At 43.9% G+C, this 22804-nt stretch overlaps 1 pseudogene; it reads left to right on the top strand.

Annotated features, from left to right (window-relative positions):
• The first annotated feature begins 647 nt into the window (after positions 1-647).
• LOC142201664 (U2 spliceosomal RNA) lies at positions 648-772 on the top strand (annotated as a pseudogene).
• The last annotated feature ends 22032 nt before the right edge of the window (positions 773-22804 follow it).

The raw sequence follows: 22804 nt of genomic DNA on the forward strand, positions 1-22804 counted from the left end.
ACCTGACCCCTAAACTAATACAGACCCCAGACCAGACCTCTAAACTAATACAGACCCCAGACCAGACCCCTAAACTAATACAGAGCCGAGACCAGACCCCTAAACTAATACAGACCCCAGACCAGACCCCTAAACTAATACAGACCCCAGAGCAGACCCCTAAACTAATACAGACCCCAGACCAGACCCCTAAACTAATACAGAGCCCAGACCAGACCCCTAAACTAATACAGACCCCAGAGCAGACCTCTAAACTAATACAGACCCCAGACCAGACCCCTAAACTAATACAGACCCCAGACCAGACCCCTAAACTGATACAGACCCCAGACCAGACTACTATTGATACAGACCCCATGTGACTTTTAAGGTTAATCATACACTTAGAATTTCCCCAATTCTAGTTCCGGAAATTACTCAGAGACCCCAGAACAGATAAAATCCTAGTCCTGACAGATCTGCTGTAATTCGGGAAGTAGTAAGTAGATGCAGAACCCCCTCCCCATGAATAGTCCCTACCTGTGACTCACCTCTCCATGTCTAGAATACACAGAACCCCACAGCCTTACAATGCGGGATACAGTAAAACTCTGTGGCCCCAATACAAAACCTGTAATAGGGCCCCCAGATATCATATATAGTGTCAGGTCGCTTCTCGGCCTTATGGCTAAGATCAAGTGTAGTATCTGTTCTTATCAGAAGTAGCTAGTAGGCGAATCTGCTGGTGAGCCGGGTCCGCGACCAGTCACAGCAGGAGTAGGCCGAAAACTATGGAGATCTGAACGGAGAACCACTTGAGGCGTTGTCGATGGGGGACGTGGTTAGTACGCCGGCTCCGCCAGTGGAGGTGATGGACCCACTGCAGGGGGCTGGCAGAACGCCACAGACGCTGTCGACACGACCACCAAGGGGGACAGGACGCTCCCTTGGGGATCTTACCATGGGTCGGTGAAGCGCTCGAAGGTCTCTGGTGTCGTGCCCTGGGGGTTGAGTGGCCCCCAGGGTGCCTTAAGTCACTGGGCTTGGGAACCCCACTGATTTAGGCACTATTGCGTGGCACTGGATTACACCATTTGAGCACCCCACTCCTTAATGCCTGGTTTGCCAGCATTGGAGTAATTTTTATAGATCCGGCGGTAAACCGGGCTCTGAAAGGGCACTTTACCACTTATTAAGTGTTTTTCCACGTTTTTTATTTTCACTCTGTCACCTTTTTTGTGTGTCCACGAAGGGATGCTGTACCCTTTTGGGACGCTTCCTGACGGTGTTTGGAGATGAGGCCTGTAATGGGTCTCTCCCCTCTTTCAGCTGACCTGTCCTGGGGAACCGGGGCAGGCGCAGACTTCTTTGCCTGAGCCAAGGAGTATCTCTGGTGGTGGCAGCCCGGAGAGAAACTTGGCGACTGGTAATCCTGAGTACCCTTGGTGGTGGCAGCCCGAGGGGAAAACGGATGTGTTGGGTAGGGCCATCCTGCTCCGGCAGATGGCCCTTTCGGATACTCGACCCCACTCGGTCACCTTTTGGTCCTTGTGGGGAAGAGTTTGAGTCAGGAACCTCTCTCCCCTTTAGGGGAAGGGTGCGTTTTTTTGGCAAGCATCCTGGGCACGTTTTTTTTTAGTGTGGCACCCACACTTTTTTCGTGCACTTGGTGTTTTTGATTTGGCACAGACGGAGACCTTCGATAAAAAAAAAAAAAAAATAAATAAATATAGTGTCAGGTCTGTCATCTCGCCTGGCTGCCCCAACCATAGGAGTCTCTCCCTGGCAATCATTCCCCCCCCCGGCTGCGGACTCGTTAATATTCTCTGCACTGTGACGTCACCTAGTCGGCCCCTTAGTCTAATTAAAATTTTCTTCTATGTAATTTTTCATTAGCTGCGACCCGAGTTTTGATTTTGAGGTTTTTCTGGAACTTTAATAGCAAATCTGCAATGTTGAAGTTTGGTAAGAGAAAAACTTCCTTTAAGAGCAATAGAGACAGTGGCTCAGGCAGGGCGGGGCATTCATCATAGATGTCAAATCTAATGAGAAAGTATACAGTGTAAACGTATTCACTAGATGGCGCTGTCTCCAATGATTTAGTACGGTATATCCTATCCTCCTATCCTACTAAATCCTTCCTATTAATATTATACATGTGACAGTTTGGATGTTTGCTCCTCAATCACATAAACCACTGAGCGGATTTGGATGAGATTTGTCCCATAGATACTCTGTAACCTGCAGTAACACATCGGCTACTTTGTATCCCGGTAAATGACATGGCTTCACTACTGTTCTGGATTTATGGTCACATACTATATTACACTGCTCCTGCAGCCGCTTATCTCAGGTCCCAGGTCTGTTATCTCTCTATGTAACACTCAGCTAACCCTCAGTCCATTGTGTACAAGCATCTGCATATTATCTGATCTGCTCCAGGCAGTGCTGACACACTGGAGCGGAAAACCCCTTTACTCCACATTGGCAGTTTGCTAATATTAAACATGGCGGGAAAAAGAAAATCTAATTTGTCACAAACACCGAGATCTATGAAGGAGCCAGAAGTCACAGAATTCTCCTCAAGCGGAGCTGACGGGATCATCGGAGCCAACAACACGCTCATTATATGGTGTCCCAGTGAGCTGCTGAGATGCCGGAACAATCACAGGCACAGCGCGAGGAACAAGGTCAGCAGCAGGACAGCTTAAGAGCTGCTGAAACGCTGGAGAAGGCAAACCATGGACGGTAGCAATTTCCTGAATATAGGCGGATCATCAACGCCATGAGGTTTGGGGTTTAACATTCTGTGGAGTCTCATCTTCCTCTTAGTTGGTGACTGCTATATGGGGAGGTGGGGTGGGGTGGGTGGTTTGGGGTATAACAGTCCGTGGAGTCTCATCTTCCTCTTGTTTGGTGACCGCTATATGGGGAGATGGGGGTGGGGCGGGTGTATTGGGATAAATATAACAGTCCGTGGAGTCTCATCTTCCTCTTAGTTTGTGACCGCTATATGGTGGGGTGGGGTGCGGTGCAGGTGGTTTGGGGTATAACAGTCCATGGAGTCTCATCTTCCTCTTATTTGGTGACAGCTGGACACGTATTGGGCAGCGATCTCCACAGTGGCCTCTTCTTCTCCCAGTAGGATGTAGAGTTTCCTCTTCTCCCAGTCTGGGATGTGGGCAGAGAGTCTTTGGTAGTAGATGGGCCCTCACAGCTGAGTATTTGGTGCAGTGTAGCAGGAAGTGGGTCTGGTCTTCTAGGACCCCCTGGTCACAGTGCTGGCACAGTCTCTTCTCCCGTGGCTTGTATGTCTGCCTGTATCGCCCCGTCTCTATCTCTAGGTTGTGGGCGCTCAGTCTGTACCGGCTCAGGGTCTGTCTGTGCTTGGGGTGGCGTATTCTCTCCAGGTAGGTGGCCATGGTGTAGTCCCTTTGTAGGGATTGGTACACGGTGAGTTTCTTGGAGTTATTTAATTAGTTTCTCCATTCCTCGATGTACCGCTCTCTGTCTCTCTCAATGACTCCTTTTATTTGGTCCTTGTTCAGGGCATGTTGGGGGTTTTGGCTTGGCAGATGGCTGATGCTTGGTTGGTGGGTGTGTGGTTTGCTCAGGGCTCTGTGGCTCAGCCAGGCTTGGTGGTGGTAAGAGCCAGGACTGCTGCCCTGTATGTGAGTCCAGAATGATAGCGCCCTCTTCTGTATGGTGAGCCATAGGGGGAGTCTGCCTAGCTCTGCCCTGCAGGCTATGTTGGTGGTGTTGCGATGGACATGTAGCAGGTATTTGCAGAACTCCAGGTGGAAGTTCTCTGTTGGGCTGGAATCCCACCTTGCCTGGTCTGGGTAGGTGGCTGGGCCCCAAACCTCACTGCCATAGAGAAGGATCGGGGAGATGACTGCGTCAAATATCTTCAGCCAGACCCTCACCGGTGGTTTGAGGTGGTACAGTTGTCTTCTGATGGCGTAGAAGGTTCTGCAGGCTTTTGCTTTCAGGGTTTCTATTGCTGCTTTGAAGCTTCCTGTTATCTGTTGCTGTTCTGGGGTTAGTTCTTCTTCTGGGATGTTTTTGTAGAGACCTCTGAAGTAGTTGAGCCAGATATTGCCATTTTGGATGTGGAGAGAGTTTTTCTTGGGCTTTGTGCCCATGTGGTGCCAGGTCTCCCAGAATGAGCTGTCCTGGAGGGAGTCCTCTAGTTGCTCAATTTTGTGGGAGAGGTATCTCTGTTTCTTCTCTCTGAGGGTGCCCTTGTATTGCTTGCATAGATTGTTGTAGGCTTCCCTCACCTCCTTGTTGTTGGGGTCCCTGTGTTTTTGGTTGGAGGCTGTTCTTAGGGTATGGCGTAGTGCTCTGCAGTCGCTGTCGAACCATTTGTGGGACTGTTTGTTGGTTTGTCTTATGGGTTTGGTTGGTTTCAGGCCTGCTAGTTCTGCTGTGGTCTGTAGGACGTACTTGAGATCCTTCACAGCTCTGGTGACTCCCTGTTGGTCTGGCTGATAGGTGTTTGTATGGAAGTTTGTGAGCAGTGTCTTGATTTCGGGTCGGTTGGTTGCGTTGCTATATTCTATGGCCTGGTGGTTGGCCCATGTGAAATGTCTTGGTAGGTTGTAGAGGCCGGACTGTTGGGGCTCATGTGTGGGTGTTTTGTTCCTGGTTCTCATGTATAGTAGGATCTGGTTGTGGTCTGATAGATGGGAGTCAGGTGCGATTGTGAAGTCTTCAATGTCTGACAGGTCTGCGTCTGTAATGGCATAGTCCACCACGCTGTTGCCCACTTGAGAGTTTAGTGTGAAGCGTCCTCTGGGATCGCCTGTGACACGTCCGTTTATTATGTACAGTCCTAGGCTTCGGCACATGTTCAGCAGTTGTCTCCCACTCTTGTTGACAATTCTGTCTTGGCTGTTTCTTCTTGTCTGTGTGGGTTCTGGGTGGTGGATCTCACTACCGTGCGTATGTGGGTTGTCGTCTGGGGGCAGGTAGTCTATCTCTGTGCCTGTCCTTGCATTCAGGTCTCCGCATATTAGTACTTTGCCTTTGGGTTGGAAGTGGACGGCTTCCCTTTGTAGGACCTCGTAAGTGTCGGGGTGGTGGTAGGGGGGACCCTGGTGGGGGCATATATACTGCACAGAGATAGATGTCCTGCTGGCCGCTGAGGATGGAGCTGCTTATTTTTATCCATATGTGATTAGTTCCACGTTTGGTAGCTTTTACGTGTTCTTTGAGCTCCTCCTTGTACCATATCAGTATGCCTCCTGAGTGGCGGCCATGTTTGGTGGTCTTATTTTTCTGGGCGGGCACTGAGAATTCCTTGTAGCCCATGGGTGTTAGGGACTCGTCATCTGCCCGGGTCCATGTCTCTAGGAGGATTTGAATGTCTATGTTTTTTAGTCTGTCTATGAAGTCTGGATCTTTTGATTTAGATCCAAAGGCTGAGGCGTTCAGCCCTTGTATGTTCCAACTACTGATAGTTAGTGATTTCATCTTCAGTGTGTAAACCTTGTAATGAGCTGTCCTGCAGAGGACGGGCTGGGTTCTTGGTTGGTTGCAGTGTGGCCAGGTATTGGTTTATGTGCATTGCTGTTGTGGCCATTGTAGTGACCGCATGCTCTATTCTCTTTATTGTCTCTATGTTGGTGCTCTGGGTTGCTCTGGTTGGCTTTTTCTTGATAGGTGGCATCTTTGGGGGGTTCTGTCTTGGATATTGGCGGTTGTCGGGTATTATTTCCATGGTTCTTTGTCTTGTTTGTTGTCTAGGCCCGGGGTCTCTGTTGAGCACTAAGTCTTTGAATTCCTTCGCTAGGAGGCTGACGCCATGTTTATTGAGGTGTTTGTCATCATATAGGTGACGCTTATCTATGGAGGGGTGTTGTGCCAGGGTGATGCCTGGTGTTTGTCTGATTCTGGTCGCCAGCTCTTTGTTGATTCCCATGATGGTAGCTTCAGAGATGTCTTCTGGTGGGAGCAGAGATGACAGGATGATACTACTGTCTGGGAACTGTTGCTTTGCTTTCTCTGCTAGTTGGACCAGTTGGCCCGCTGTACACCCTGTGAAGGGCCCCCGGGTCTCTGTACACCCTGTGAAGGGCCCCCGGGTCTCTGTACACCCCATGAAAGGCCCCCAGGTCTCTGTACACCCCATGAAAGGCCCCCAGGTCTCTGTACACCCTGTGAGGGGCCCCAGGTCTCTATATACCCCGTGAATGGCCCACGAGTCTCTGTACATGTTGTGAGGGCCCCCCAGGTCTCTGCACGCCCTGTGAAGGGCCCCCCAGGTCTCTGTATTATACAGCTGTATACATCAGCAGATCTCACACTGCACATAATAATTACAGATGATACTTTGTGTCCTTTCTGTACAATTAGCGGTTTTGTGTCTGATTTTATTGTTGTGTCTCTTGGATATTAGGGAGGGCCCCGCTCTGCTATATTACATGACAGTAGGGAGGGCCCCGCTCCGCTATTACACAGGCTATTACATGCCTATAATCACACAGGACTTCTCTCTTATTAGCTCTTTTATAGGGTTTCTGTCCAGGCTTTATTGTCTTATTATCTAATGTGGGTGGTAATAACGGGCGAGTGACGGGTATAAAACCTGGGACCTCCGAGAGGGTCAGCAGACGCCGGGGAGCCCGAGGACCATGAGAGGAGCCGCTGTCATCTACCTGCTGGCTGCCGCCACTGTCACCGGACCTATAGGTAAGAAGGAGAGCCTAGAAATGGGGGGTTGTATAGGATTGTGTCAGATCTAGATACTTAGTAGCCCAAAATACCTGAATATCCAGAAACCTAGTGACAAGATGTGGGAATCAGCCGCAGATCTCCTCCATAATAAGAGACCCCCGTTGGCCTCCATTCTGGTTTGGCTTTAATCCCAGGCAATGTCACTAGATTTCTAGGCATTGATCTGTAGGGGTCTTCATCCAGAAGGTGGCGCTAGAGCAAGTTCCCTTTATTCCACTAAGAAGGCCATATTTGCATATTGTGTTCCCAGAATCCTCAGCGTTACATTTGGTTTATTGGTCCCTGTAGACTGCGAGGCAGTTTCCTTCTAGTACATGGGGGTACATAACACATATAACACATAGGGTGGACACCACGACCCTGATTTTTCACCACAATCTGATTACACAATTGTTTCTAAAGTTGTTTTTGATTTTTTTTTTAAATCGGTTCAGATTTCCTTCACTTTTTAAAAAATGACCCTTGACCCCATCAGTATCAGATTGGTGGGGTCTGGGAGTGAAGCCTCTTCACATCTCACCAACAACAGCGCGGTACATTGTTTTGTGGCTGTGCTTGGAATTGCAGTTTGGCCCCATTCACCTGAATGGGACTGAACTACGAACAAGTCAAGTGACTGATGAAAGTGATACCAATGGATTGTAAAGCAGAGGCGGCTCTTCCCTAAGTGTTGCTGATCGGTGGTGGTGCCAGGGGTCGGGTCCAGAAAATGCCTTTAAGTCTGAGAGATTTCATGTGTCTCAGGTTCTGCATTTTGTACCAGAACAGAAATGAGACATTAGACTTCATATTGTGAATACAGAAGATCTTTTACTTTTTACTCGGTTTTCCGTCTATGTTATTAAAACTTAAAAGGAGTATTGAGAAACTACCCCTCCCCCCCATAAGTGATAAGCGGCTGATCGGTGCCGGTCCCAGTGCAGATAGGAGCCCGATAGTCACAGGAGCTGGGGTGTTTTATATCTCAGATTGAATTGAACCGCTCAATCCATCCACAGGAGAGGGGGGAAGAATTCCTATAGTCAGGTCACATTGTATATAATATCATGTCATATAAGAGACTCTTGTCTTCTATCCACAGCTCACGGTCTGCAGTGTTATGATTGTCAGTCACCGACTCCATCACTGCAGTGTACAAAGCCCAAGAACTGCACAAGTGAAGAGACCTCCTGCTACATAAAAGTCTATGGACCCGGCGGTAATGGAGACTTGTAATAGAAGTAAAATTATTATCCACATATACAGTAATGTCACCGCAATGCATTACATTACTTATTCTGTATTATACTCCAGAGCTGCGCTCACTATTCTGCTGGTACAGTCACTGTGTACATACATTACATTACTTATCCTGTATTATACTCCAGAGCTGCGCTCACTATTCTGCTGGTACAGTCACTGTGTACATGCATTACATTACTTATTCTGTATTATACTCCAGAGCTGCGCTCACTATTCTGCTGGTGCAGTCACTGTGTACATACATTACATTACTTATCCTGTATTATACTCCAGAGCTGCGCTCACTATTCTGCTGGTGCAGTCACTGTGTACATACATTACATTACTTATCCTGTATTATACTCCAGAGCTGCGCTCACTATTCTGCTGGTACAGTCACTGTGTATATACATTACATTACTTATCCTGTGTTATACCTCAAAGCTGCGCTCACTATTCTGCTGGTGCAGTCACTGTGTACATACATTACATTACTTATTCTGTATTATACCCCAGAGCTGCACTCACTATTCTGCTGGTACAGTCACTGTGTACATACATTACATTACTTATCCTGTATTATACTCCAGAGCTGCGCTCACTATTCTGCTGGTGCAGTCACTGTGTACATACATTACATTACTTATCCTGTATTATACTCCAGAGCTGCGCTCACTATTCTGCTGGTACAGTCACTGTATACATATATTACATCACTTATCCTGTATTATACTCCAGAGCTGCGCTCACTATTCTGCGGGTACAGTCACTGTGTACATACATTACTTATCCTGTATTATACTCCAGAGCTGCGCTCACTATTCTGCTGGTACAGTCACTGTATACATATATTACATCACTTATCCTGTATTATACTCCAGAGCTGCACTCACTATTCTGCTGGTGCAGTCACTGTATACATACATTACATTACTTATCCTGTATTATACTGCAGAGCTGCGCTCACTATTCTCCTGGTGCAGTCACTGTGTACATACATTACATTACTTATCCTGTATTATACTCCAGAGCTGCGCTCACTATTCTGCTGGTACAGTCACTGTGTACATACATTACATCACTTATCCTGTACTATACTCCAGAGCTTCGCTCACCATTCTGCTGGTACAGTCACTGTGTACATACATTACATCACTTATCCTGTATTATACTCCAGAGCTGCGCTCACTATTCTTCTGGTACAGTCACTGTGTACATACATTACTTATCCTGTATTATACTCCAGAGCTGCGCTCACTATTCTGCTGGTGCAGTCACTGTGTACATACATTACATCACTTATCCTGTACTATACTCCAGAGCTGCGCTCACTATTCTGCTGGTACAGTCACTGTGTACATACATTACATCACTTATCCTGTATTATACTCCAGAGCTGCGCTCACTATTCTGCTGGTACAGTCACTGTGTACATACATTACATTACTTATCCTGTATTATACTCCAGAGCTGCGCTCACTATTCTGCTGGTGCAGTCACTGTGTACATACATTACATTACTTATCCTGTATTATACTCCAGAGCTGCGCTCACTATTCTGCTGGTACAGTCACTGTGTACATACATTACATTACTTATCCTGTATTATACTCCAGAGCTGCACTCACTATTCTGCTGGTGCAGTCACTGTGTACATACATTACATTACTTATCCTGTATTATACTCCAGAGCTGCGCTCACTATTCTGCTGGTGCAGTCACTGTGTACATACATTACATTACTTATCCTGTATTATACTCCAGAGCTGCGCTCACTATTCTGCTGGTACAGTCACTGTGTACATACATTACATTACTTATCCTGTATTATACTCCAGAGCTGCACTCACTATTCTGCTGGTGCAGTCACTGTGTACATACATTACATTACTTATCCTGTATTATACTCCAGAACTGCGCTCACTATTCAGCTGGTACAGTCACTGTGTACATACATTACATTACTTATCCTGTATTATACTCCAGAGCTGCGCTCACTATTCTGCTGGTGCAGTCACTGTGTACATACATTACATTACTTATCCTGTATTATACTCCAGAGCTGCACTCACTATTCTGCTGGTGCAGTCACTGTGTACATACATTACATTACTTATCCTGTATTATACTCCAGAGCTGCGCTCATTATTCTGCTGGTACAGTCACTGTGTACATACATTACATTACTTATCCTGTGTTATACCTCAAAGCTGCGCTCACTATTCTGCTGGTACAGTCACTGTGTACATACATTACATTACTTATCCTGTATTATACTCCAGAGCTGCGCTCACTATTCTGCTGGTACAGTCACTGTGTACATACATTACATTACTTATCCTGTATTATACTCCAGAGCTGCGCTCGCTATTCTGCTGGTACAGTCACTGTATACATATATTACATCACTTATCCTGTATTATACTCCAGAGCTGCACTCACTATTCTGCTGGTGCAGTCACTGTGTAGATACATTACATTACTGATCCTGTATTATACTCCAGAGCTGCGCTCACTATTCTGCTGGTACAGTCACTGTGTACATACATTACATTACTTATCCTGTATTATACTCCAGAGCTGCGCTCACTATTCTGCTGGTACAGTCACTGTGTACATACATTACATTACTTATCCTGTATTATACTCCAGAGCTGCGCTCACTATTCTGCTGGTACAGTCACTGTGTACATACATTACATTACTTATCCTGTATTATACTCCAGAGCTGCGCTCACTATTCTGCTGGTGCAGTCACTGTGTACATACATTACATTACTTATTCTGTATTATACCCCAGAGCTGTGCTCACTATTCTGCTGGTACAGTCACTGTGTACATACATTACATTACTTATCCTGTATTATGCTCCAGAGCTGCGCTCACTATTCTGCTGGTGCAGTCACTGTGTAGATACATTACATTACTGATCCTGTATTATACTCCAGAGCTGCGCTCACTATTCTGCCGGTACAGTCACTGTGTACATACATTACATTACTTATCCTGTATTATACCCCAGAGCTGCGCTCACTATTCTGCTGGTACAGTCACTGTGTACATACATTACTTATCCTGTATTATACTCCAGAGCAGCGCTCACTATTCTGCTGGTGCAGTCACTGTGTACATACATTACATTACTTATCCTGTATTATACTCCAGAGCTGCGCTCACTATTCTGCTGGTGCAGTCACTGTGTACATACATTACATTACTGATCCTGTATTATACTCCAGAGCTGCGCTCACTATTCTGCTGGTACAGTCACTGTGTACATACATTACATTACTTATCCTGTATTATACTCCAGAACTGCGCTCACTATTCTGCTGGTACAGTCACTGTGTATATACATTACATTACTTATCCTGTATTATACTCCAGAGGTGCGCTCACTATTCTGCTGGTACAGTCTCTGTGTACATACATTACATTACTTATCCTGTATTATACTCCAGAGCTGCGCTCACTATTCTGCTGGTACAGTCACTGTGTACATACATTACATTACTTATCCTGTATTATACTCCAGAGCTGCGCTCACTATTCTGCTGGTACAGTCACTGTGTACATACATTACATTACTTATCCTGTATTATACTCCAGAGCTGCGCTCACTATTCTGCTGGTGCAGTCACTGTGTACATACATTACATTACTTATCCTGTATTATACCCCAGAGCTGCACTCACTATTCTGCTGGTGCAGTCACTGTGTACATACATTACATTACTTATTCTGTATTATACCCCAGAGCTGTGCTCACTATTCTGCTGGTACAGTCACTGTGTACATACATTACATTACTTATCCTGTATTATGCTCCAGAGCTGCGCTCACTATTCTGCTGGTGCAGTCACTGTGTAGATACATTACATTACTGATCCTGTATTATACTCCAGAGCTGCGCTCACTATTCTGCTGGTACAGTCACTGTGTACATACATTACATTACTTATCCTGTATTATACTCCAGAGCTGCACTCACTATTCTGCTGGTACAGTCACTGTGTACATACATTACATTACTTATCCTGTATTATACTCCAGAGCTACGCTCACTATTCTGCTGGTACAGTCACTGTGTACATACATTACATCACTTATCCTGTATTATACTCCAGAGCTGCGCTCACTATTCTGCTGGTGCAGTCACTGTGTACATACATTACATTACTTATCCTGTATTATACCCCAGAGCTGCACTCACTATTCTGCTGGTACAGTCACTGTGTACATACATTACATTACTTATCCTGTATTATACTCCAGAGCTGCACTCACTTTTCTGCTGGTACAGTCACTGTGTACATACATTACATTACTTATCCTGTATTATACCCCAGAGCTGCGCTCACTATTCTGCTGGTGCAGTCACTGTGTACATACATTACATTACTTATCCTGTATTATACTCCAGAGCTGCGCTCACTATTCTGCTGGTACAGTCACTGTGTACATACATTACATTACTTATCCTGTATTATTCTACAGAGCTGCGCTCACTATTCTGCTCGTACAGTCACTGTGTACATACATTACATTACTTATCCTGTATTATACTCCAGAGCTGCGCTCACTATTCTGCTGGTGCAGTCACTGTGTAGAGACATTACATTACTTATCCTGTATTATACTCCAGAGCTGCGCTCACTATTCTGCCGGTACAGTCACTCTGTACATACATTACATTACTTATCCTGTATTATGCTCCAGAGCTGCGCTCACTATTCTGCCGGTGCAGTCACTGTGTAGATACATTACATTACTGATCCTGTATTATACTCCAGAGCTGCGCTCACTATTCTGCCGGTACAGTCACTGTGTACAAACATTACATTACTTATCCTGTATTATACTCCAGAGCTGCGCTCACTATTCTGCTGGTACAGTCACTGTGTACATACATCACATTACTTATCCTGTATTATACTCCAGAGCTGCGCTCACTATTCTGATGGTGCAGTCACTGTGTACATACATTACATTACTTATCCTGTATTATACTCCAGAGCTGCGCTCACTATTCTGCTGGTACAGTCACTGTGTACATACATTACATTACTTATCCTGTATTATACCCCAGAGCTGCGCTCACTATTCTGCTGGTACAGTCACTGTGTACATACATTACATTACTTATCCTGTATTATACTCCAGAGCTGCGCTCACTATTCTGCCGGTACAGTCACTGTGTACATACATTACAATACTTATCCTGTATTATACTCCAGAGCAGCGCTCACTATTCTGCTGGTGCAGTCACTGTGTACATACATTACATTACTTATCCTGTATTATACTCCAGAGCTGCGCCTACTATTCTGCTGGTGCAGTCACTGTGTACATACATTACATTACTGATCCTGTATTATACTCCAGAGCTGCGCTCACTATTCTGCTGGTACAGTCACTGTGTACATACATTACATTACTTATCCTGTATTATACTCCAGAGCTGCGCTCACTATTCTGCTGGTACAGTCACTGTATACATATATTACATCACTTATCCTGTATTATACTCCAGAGCTGCGCTCACTATTCTGCTGGTACAGTCACTGTGTACATACATTACTTATCCTGTATTATACTCCAGAGCTGCGCTCACTATTCTGCTGGTGCAGTCACTGTGTACATACATTACATTACTTATCCTGTATTATACTCCAGAGCTGCGCTCACTATTCTGCCGGTACAGTCACTGTGTACATACATTACATTACTTATCCTGTATTATACTCCAGAGCTGCGCTCACTATTCTGCTGGTACAGTCACTGTGTACATACATCACATTACTTATCCTGTATTATACTCCAGAGCTGCGCTCACTATTCTGCTGGTGCAGTCACTGTGTACATACATTACATTACTTATCCTGTATTATACTCCAGAGCTGCGCTCACTATTCTGCTGGTACAGTCACTGTGTACATACATTACATTACTTATCCTGTATTATACCCCAGAGCTGCGCTCACTATTCTGCTGGAACAGTCACTGTGTACATACATTACATTACTTATCCTGTATTATACTCCAGAGCTGCGCTCACTATTCTGCCGGTACAGTCACTGTGTACATACATTACATTACTTATCCTGTATTATACTCCAGAGCTGCGCCTACTATTCTGCTGGTGCAGTCACTGTGTACATACATTACATTACTGATCCTGTATTATACTCCAGAGCTGCGCTCACTATTCTGCTGGTACAGTCACTGTGTACATACATTACATTACTTATCCTGTATTATACTCCAGAGCTGCGCTCACTATTCTGCTGGTGCAGTCACTGTGTACATACATTACATTACTTATCCTGTATTATACTCCAGAGCTGCGCTCACTATTCTGCTGGTACAGTCACTGTATACATATATTACATCACTTATCCTGTATTATACTCCAGAGCTGCGCTCACTATTCTGCTGGTACAGTCACTGTGTACATACATTACTTATCCTGTATTATACTCCAGAGCTGCGCTCACTATTCTGCTGGTACAGTCACTGTATACATATATTACATCATTTATCCTGTATTATACTCCAGAGCTGCACTCACTATTCTGCTGGTGCAGTCACTGTGTACATACATTACATCACTTATCCTGTATTATACTCCAGAGCTGCACTCACTATTCTGCTGGTGCAGTCACTGTGTAGATACATTACATTACTGATCCTGTATTATACTCCAGAGCTGCGCTCACTATTCTGCTGATACAGTCACTGTGTTCATACATTACATTACTTATCCTGTATTATACTCCAGAGCTGCGCTCACTATTCTGCTGGTACAGTCACTGTGTACATACATTACATTACTTATCCTGTATTATACTCCAGAGCTGCGCTCACTATTCTGCTGGTACAGTCACTGTGTACATACATTACATTACTTTTCCTGTATTATACTCCAGAGCTGCGCTCACTATTCTGCTGGTGCAGTCACTGTGTACATACACTACTTTACTTATTCTGTATTATACCCCAGAGCTGTGCTCACTATTCTGCTGGTACAGTCACTGTGTACATACATTACATTACTTATCCTGTATTATGCTCCAGAGCTGCGCTCACTATTCTGCTGGTGCAGTCACTGTGTAGATACATTACATTACTGATCCTGTATTATACTCCTGAGCTGCGCTCACTATTCTGCCGGTACAGTCACTGTGTACATACATTACATTACTTATCCTGTATTATACCCCAGAGCTGCGCTCACTATTCTGCTGGTACAGTCACTGTGTACATACATTACTTATCCTGTATTATACTCCAGAGCAGCGCTCACTATTCTGCTGGTACTGTCACTGTGTACATGCATTACATTACTTATCCTGTATTATACTCCAGAGCTGCGCTCACTATTCTGCTGGTACAGTCACTGTGTACATACATTACATTACTTATCCGGTATTATACTCCAGAGCTGCGCTCACTATTCTGCTGGTGCAGTCACTGTGTACATACATTACATTACTTATCCTGTATTATACCCCAGAGCTGCGCTCACTATTCTGCTGGTACAGTCACTGTGTACATACATTACATTACTTATCCTGTATTATACTCCAGAGCTACGCTCACTATTCTGCTGGTGCAGTCACTGTGTACATACATTACATTACTTATCCTGTATTATACTCCAGAGCTGCGCTCACTATTCTGCTGGTACAGTCACTGTGTACATACATTACATTACTTATCCTGTATTACACTCCAGAGCTGCGCTCACTATTCTGCTGGTGCTGTCACTGTGTACATACATTACATTACTGATCCTGTATTATACTCCAGAGCTGCGCTCACTATTCTGCTGGTACAGTCACTGTGTACATACATTACATTACTTATCCTGTATTATACTCCAGAACTGCGCTCACTATTCTGCTGGTACAGTCACTGTGTACATACATTACATTACTTATCCTGTATTATACTCCAGAGCTGCACTTACTATTCTGCTGGTACAGTTACTGTGTACATACATTACATTACTTATTCTGTATTATACCCCAGAGCTGCACTTACTATTCTGCTGGTACAGTTACTGTGTACATACATTACATTACTTATTCTGTATTATACCCCAGAGCTGCACTCACTATTCTGCTGGTGCAGTCACTGTGTACATACATTACATTACTTATCCTGTATTATACTCCAGAGGTGCGCTCACTATTCTGCTGGTACAGTCTCTGTGTACATACATTACATTACTTATCCTGTATTATACTCCAGAGCTGCGCTCACTATTCTGCTGGTACAGTCACTGTGTACATACATTACATTACTTATCCTGTATTATACTCCAGAGCTGCGCTCACTATTCTGCTGGTACAGTCACTGTGTACATACATTACATTACTTATCCTGTATTATACTCCAGAGCTGCGCTCACTATTCTGCTGGTGCAGTCACTGTGTACATACATTACATTACTTATCCTGTATTATACTCCAGAGCTGCACTCACTATTCTGCTGGTACAGTCACTGTGTACATACATTACTTATCCTGTATTATACCCCAGAGCTGCACTCACTATTCTGCTGGTGCAGTCACTGTGTACATACATTACATTACTTATCCTGTATTATACTCCAGAGCTGCGCTCACTATTCTGCTGGTGCAGTCACTGTGTAGATACATTACATTACTGATCCTGTATTATACTCCAGAGCTGCGCTCACTATTCTGCCGGTACAGTCACTGTGTACATACATTACATTACTTATCCTGAATTATACTCCAGAGCTGCACTCACTACTCTGCTGGTACAGTCACTGTGTACATACATTACATTACTTATCCTGAATTATACTCCAGAGCTGCACTCACTACTCTGCTGGTACAGTCACTCTGTACATACATTACATTACTTATCCTGTATTATACTCCAGAGCTGCTCCCACTATTCTGCTGGTACAGTCACTGTGTACATACATTACATCACTTATCCTGTATTATACTCCAGAGCTGCGCTCACTATTCTGCTGGTGCAGTCACTGTGTACATACATTACATTACTTATCCTGTATTATACCCCAGAGCTGCACTCACTATTCTGCTGGTACAGTCACTGTGTACATACATTACATTACTTATCCTGTATTATACTCCAGAGCTGCACTCACTATTCTGCTGGTACAGTCACTGTGTACATACATTACATTACTTATCCTGTATTATACTCCAGAGTTGCGCTCACTATTCTGCTGGTACAGTCACTGTGTACATACATTACATTACTTATCCTGTATTATACTCCAGAGCTGCGCTCACTATTCTGCTGGTGCAGTCACTGTGTACATACATTACATTACTTATCCTGTATTATACTCCAGAGTTGCGCTCACTATTCTGCTGGTACAGTCATTGTGTACATACATTACATTACTTATCCTGTATTATACTCCAGAGCTGCGCTCACTATACTGCTGGTGCAGTCACTGTGTACATACATTACATTACTTATCCTGTATTATTCTCCAGAGCTGCGCTCACTATTCTGCTGGTACAGTCACTGTGTACATACATTACATTACTTATCCTGTATTATACTCCAGAGCTGCGCTCACTATTCTGCTGGTGCAGTCACTGTGTAGATACATTACATTACTTATCCTGTATTATACTCCAGAGCTGCGCTCACTATTCTGCCGGTACAGTCACTGTGTACATACATTACATTACTTATCCTGTATTATGCTCCAGAGCTGCGCTCACTATTCTGCTGGTGCAGTCACTGTGTAGATACATTACATTACTGATCCTGTATTATACTCCAGAGCTGCGCTCACTATTCTGCCGGTACAGTCACCGTGTACATACATTACATTACTTATCCTGTATTATACTCCAGAGCTGCGCTCACTATTCTGCTGGTACAGTCACTGTGTACATACATTACATTACTTATCCTGTATTATACTCCAGAGCTGCGCTCACTATTCTTCTGGTACAGTCACTCTGTACATACATTACATTACTTATCCTGTATTATACTCCAGAGCAGCGCTCACTATTCTGCTGGTGCAGTCACTGTGTACATACATTACATTACTTATCCTGTATTATACTCCAGAGCTGCGCTCACTATTCTGCTGGTGCAGTCACTGTGTACATACATTACATTACTGATCCTGTATTATACTCCAGAGCTGTGCTCACTATTTTGCTGGTACAGTCACTGTGTACATACATTACATTACTTATCCTGTATTATACTCCAGAGCTGCGCTCACTATTCTGCTGGTACAGTCACTGTGCACATACATTACATTACTTCTCCTGTATTATACCCCAGAGCTGCACTTACTATTCTGCTGGTACAGTTACTGTGTACATACATTACATTACTTATTCTGTATTATACCCCAGAGCTGCACTAACTATTCTGCTGGTACAGTCACTGTGTACATACATTACATTACTTATCCTGTATTATGCTCCAGAGCTGCGCTCACTATTCTGCTGGTGCAGTCACTGTGTACATACATTACATTACTGATCCTTTATTATACTCCAGAGCTGTGCTCACTATTTTGCTGGTACAGTCACTGTGTACATACATTACATTACTTATCCTGTATTATACTCCAGAGCTGCGCTCACTATTCTGCTGGTACAGTCACTGTACACATACATTACATTACTTCTCCTGTATTATACCCCAGAGCTGCACTTACTATTCTGCTGGTACAGTTACTGTGTACATACATTACATTACTTATTCTGTATTATACCCCAGAGCTGCACTCACTATTCTGCTGGTGCAGTCACTGTGTACATACATTACATTATTTATCCTGTATTATACTCCAGAGCTGCGCTCACTATTCTGCTGGTGCAGTCACTGTGTACATACATTACATTACTTATCCTGTATTATGCTCCAGAGCTGCGCTCACTATTCTGCTGGTGCAGTCACTGTGTAGATACATTACATTACTGATCCTGTATTATACTCCTGAGCTGCGCTCACTATTCTGCCGGTACAGTCACTGTGTACATACATTACATTACTTATCCTGTATTATACCCCAGAGCTGCGCTCACTATTCTGCTGGTACAGTCACTGTGTACATACATTACTTATCCTGTATTATACTCCAGAGCAGCGCTCACTATTCTGCTGGTACAGTCACTGTGTACATACATTACATTACTTATCCTGTATTATACTCCAGAGCTGCGCTCACTATTCTGCTGGTACAGTCACTGTGTACATACATTACATTACTTATCCTGTATTATACTCCAGAGCTGCGCTCACTATTCTGCTGGTGCAGTCACTGTGTACATACATTACATTACTTATCCTGTATTATACCCCAGAGCTGCGCTCACTATTCTGCTGGTACAGTCACTGTGTACATACATTACATTACTTATCCTGTATTATACTCCAGAGCTGCACTCACTATTCTGCTGGTACAGTCACTGTGTACATACATTACATTACTTATCCTGTATTATACTCCAGAGCTGCGCTCACTATTCTGCTGGTGCAGTCACTGTGTAGATACATTACATTACTTATCCTGTATTATACCCCAGAGCTGCGCTCACTATTCTGCTGGTGCAGTCACTGTGTACATACATTACATCACTTATCCTGTATTATACTCCAGAGCTGCGCTCACTATTCTGCTGGTGCAGTCACTGTGTACATACATTACATCACTTATCCTGTATTATACCCCAGAGCTGCACTCACTATTCTGCTGGTACAGTCACTGTGTACATACATTACATTACTTATCCTGTATTATACTCCAGAGCTGCACTCACTATTCTGCTGGTACAGTCACTGTGTACATACATTACATTACTTATCCTGTATTATACTCCAGAGTTGCGCTCACTATTCTGCTGGTACAGTCACTGTGTACATACATTACATTACTTATCCTGTATTATACTCCAGAGCTGCGCTCACTATTCTGCTGGTGCAGTCACTGTGTACATACATTACATTACTTATCCTGTATTATTCTCCAGAGCTGCGCTCACTATTCTGCTGGTACAGTCACTGTGTACATACATTACATTACTTATCCTGTATTATACTCCAGAGCTGCGCTCACTATTCTGCTGGTGCAGTCACTGTGTAGATACATTACATTACTTATCCTGTATTATACTCCAGAGCTGCGCTCACTATTCTGCCGGTACAGTCACTGTGTACATACATTACATTACTTATCCTGTATTATGCTCCAGAGCTGCGCTCACTATTCTGCCGGTGCAGTCACTGTGTAGATACATTACATTACTGATCCTGTATTATACTCCAGAGCTGCGCTCACTATTCTGCCGGTACAGTCACTGTGTACATACATTACATTACTTATCCTGTATTATACTCCAGAGCTGCGCTCACTATTCTGCCGGTACAGTCACTGTGTACATACATTACATTACTTATCCTGTATTATACCCCAGAGCTGCGCTCACTATTCTGCTGGTACAGTCACTGTGTACATACATTACATTACTTATCCTGTATTATACTCCAGAGCTGCGCTCACTATTCTGCTGGTACAGTCACTCTGTACATACATTACATTACTTATCCTGTATTATACTCCAGAGCTGCGCTCACTATTCTGCTGGTGCAGTCACTGTGTACATACATTACATTACTTATCCTGTATTATACTCCAGAGCTGCGCTCACTATTCTGCTGGTGCAGTCACTGTGTACATACATTACATTACTGATCCTGTATTATACTCCAGAGCTGCACTCACTATTCTGCTGGTACAGTCACTGTGTACATACATTACATTACTTATCCTGTATTATACTCCAGAGCTGTGCTCACTATTCTGCTGGTACAGTCACTGTGTACATACATTACATTACTTATCCTGTATTATACTCCAGAGCTGCGCTCACTATTCTGCTGGTACAGTCACTGTGCACATACATTACATTACTTCTCCTGTATTATACCCCAGAGCTGCACTTACTATTCTGCTGGTACAGTTACTGTGTACATACATTACATTACTTATTCTGTATTATACCCCAGAGCTGCACTCACTATTCTGCTGGTGCAGTCACTGTGTACATACATTACATTACTTATCCTGTATTATACTCCAGATCTGCGCTCACTATTCTGCTGGTGCAGTCACTGTGTACATACATTACATTACATATCCTGTATTATACTCCAGAGCTGCGCTCACTATTCTGCTGGTACAGTCACTGTGTACATACATTACATTACTTATCCTGTATTATACTCCAGAGCTGCACTCACTATTCTGCTGGTACAGTCACTGTGTACATACATTACATTACTTATCCTGTATTATACCCCAGAGCTGCGCTTACTATTCTGCTGGTACAGTCACTGTCTACATACATTACATTACTTATCCTGTATTATACTCCAGAGCTGCGCTCACTATTCTGCTAGTGCAGTCACTGTGTACATACATTACATTACTGATCCTGTATTATACTCCAGAGCTGCGCTCACTATTCTGCTGGTACAGTCACTGTGTACATACATTACATTACTTATCCTGTATTATACTCCAGAGCTGTGCTCACTATTCTGCTGGTACAGTCACTGTGTACATACATTACATTACGTATCCTGTATTATACCCCAGAGCTGCGCTCACTATTCTGCTGGTACAGTCACTGTGTACATACATTACATTACTTATCCTGTATTATACTGCAGAGCTGCGCTCAATATTCTGCTGGTGCAGTCACTGTGTACATACATTACATTACTTATCCTGTATTATACTCCAGAGCTGCGCTCACTATTCTGCTGGTACAGTCACTGTGTACATACATTACATTACTTATCCTGTATTATACCCCAGAGCTGCGCTCACTATTCTGCTGGTGCAGTCACTGTGTACATACATTACATTACTTATCCTGTATTATACTCCAGAGCTGCGCTCACTATTCTGCTGGTACAGTCACTGTGTACATACATTACATTACTTATCCTGTATTATACTGCAGAGCTGCGCTCACTATTCTGTTGGTGCAGTCACTGTGTACATACATTACATTACTTATCCTGTATTATACTGCAGAGCTGCGCTCACTATTCTGCTGGTGCAGTCACTGTGTACATACATTACATTACTTATCCTGTATTATGCTCCAGAGCTGCGCTCACTATTCTGCTGGTGCAGTCACTGTGTAGATACATTACATTACTGATCCTGTATTATACTCCTGAGCTGCGCTCACTATTCTGCCGGTACAGTCACTGTGTACATACATTACATTACTTATCCTGTATTATACCCCAGAGCTGCGCTCACTATTCTGCTGGTACAGTCACTGTGTACATACATTACTTATCCTGTATTATACTCCAGAGCAGCGCTCACTATTCTGCTGGTACAGTCACTGTGTACATACATTACATTACTTATCCTGTATTATACTCCAGAGCAGCGCTCACTATTCTGCTGGTACAGTCACTGTGTACATACATTACATTACTTATCCTGTATTATACTCCAGAGCTGCGCTCACTATTCTGCTGGTGCAGTCACTGTGTACATACATTACATTACTTATCCTGTATTATACCCCAGAGCTGCGCTCACTATTCTGCTGGTACAGTCACTGTGTACATACATTACATTACTTATCCTGTATTATACCCCAGAGCTGCGCTCACTATTCTGCTGGTACAGTCACTGTGTACATACATTACATTACTTATCCTGTATTATACTCCAGAGCTGCGCTCACTATTCTGCTGGTACAGTCACTGTGTACATACATTACATTACTTATCCTGTATTATACTCCAGAGCTGCGCTCACTATTCTGCTGGTGCAGTCACTGTG

This window comes from Leptodactylus fuscus, chromosome 4, assembly GCF_031893055.1.
Source record: "Leptodactylus fuscus isolate aLepFus1 chromosome 4, aLepFus1.hap2, whole genome shotgun sequence".
NCBI classification, from domain to species: Eukaryota; Metazoa; Chordata; class Amphibia; order Anura; family Leptodactylidae; genus Leptodactylus; species Leptodactylus fuscus.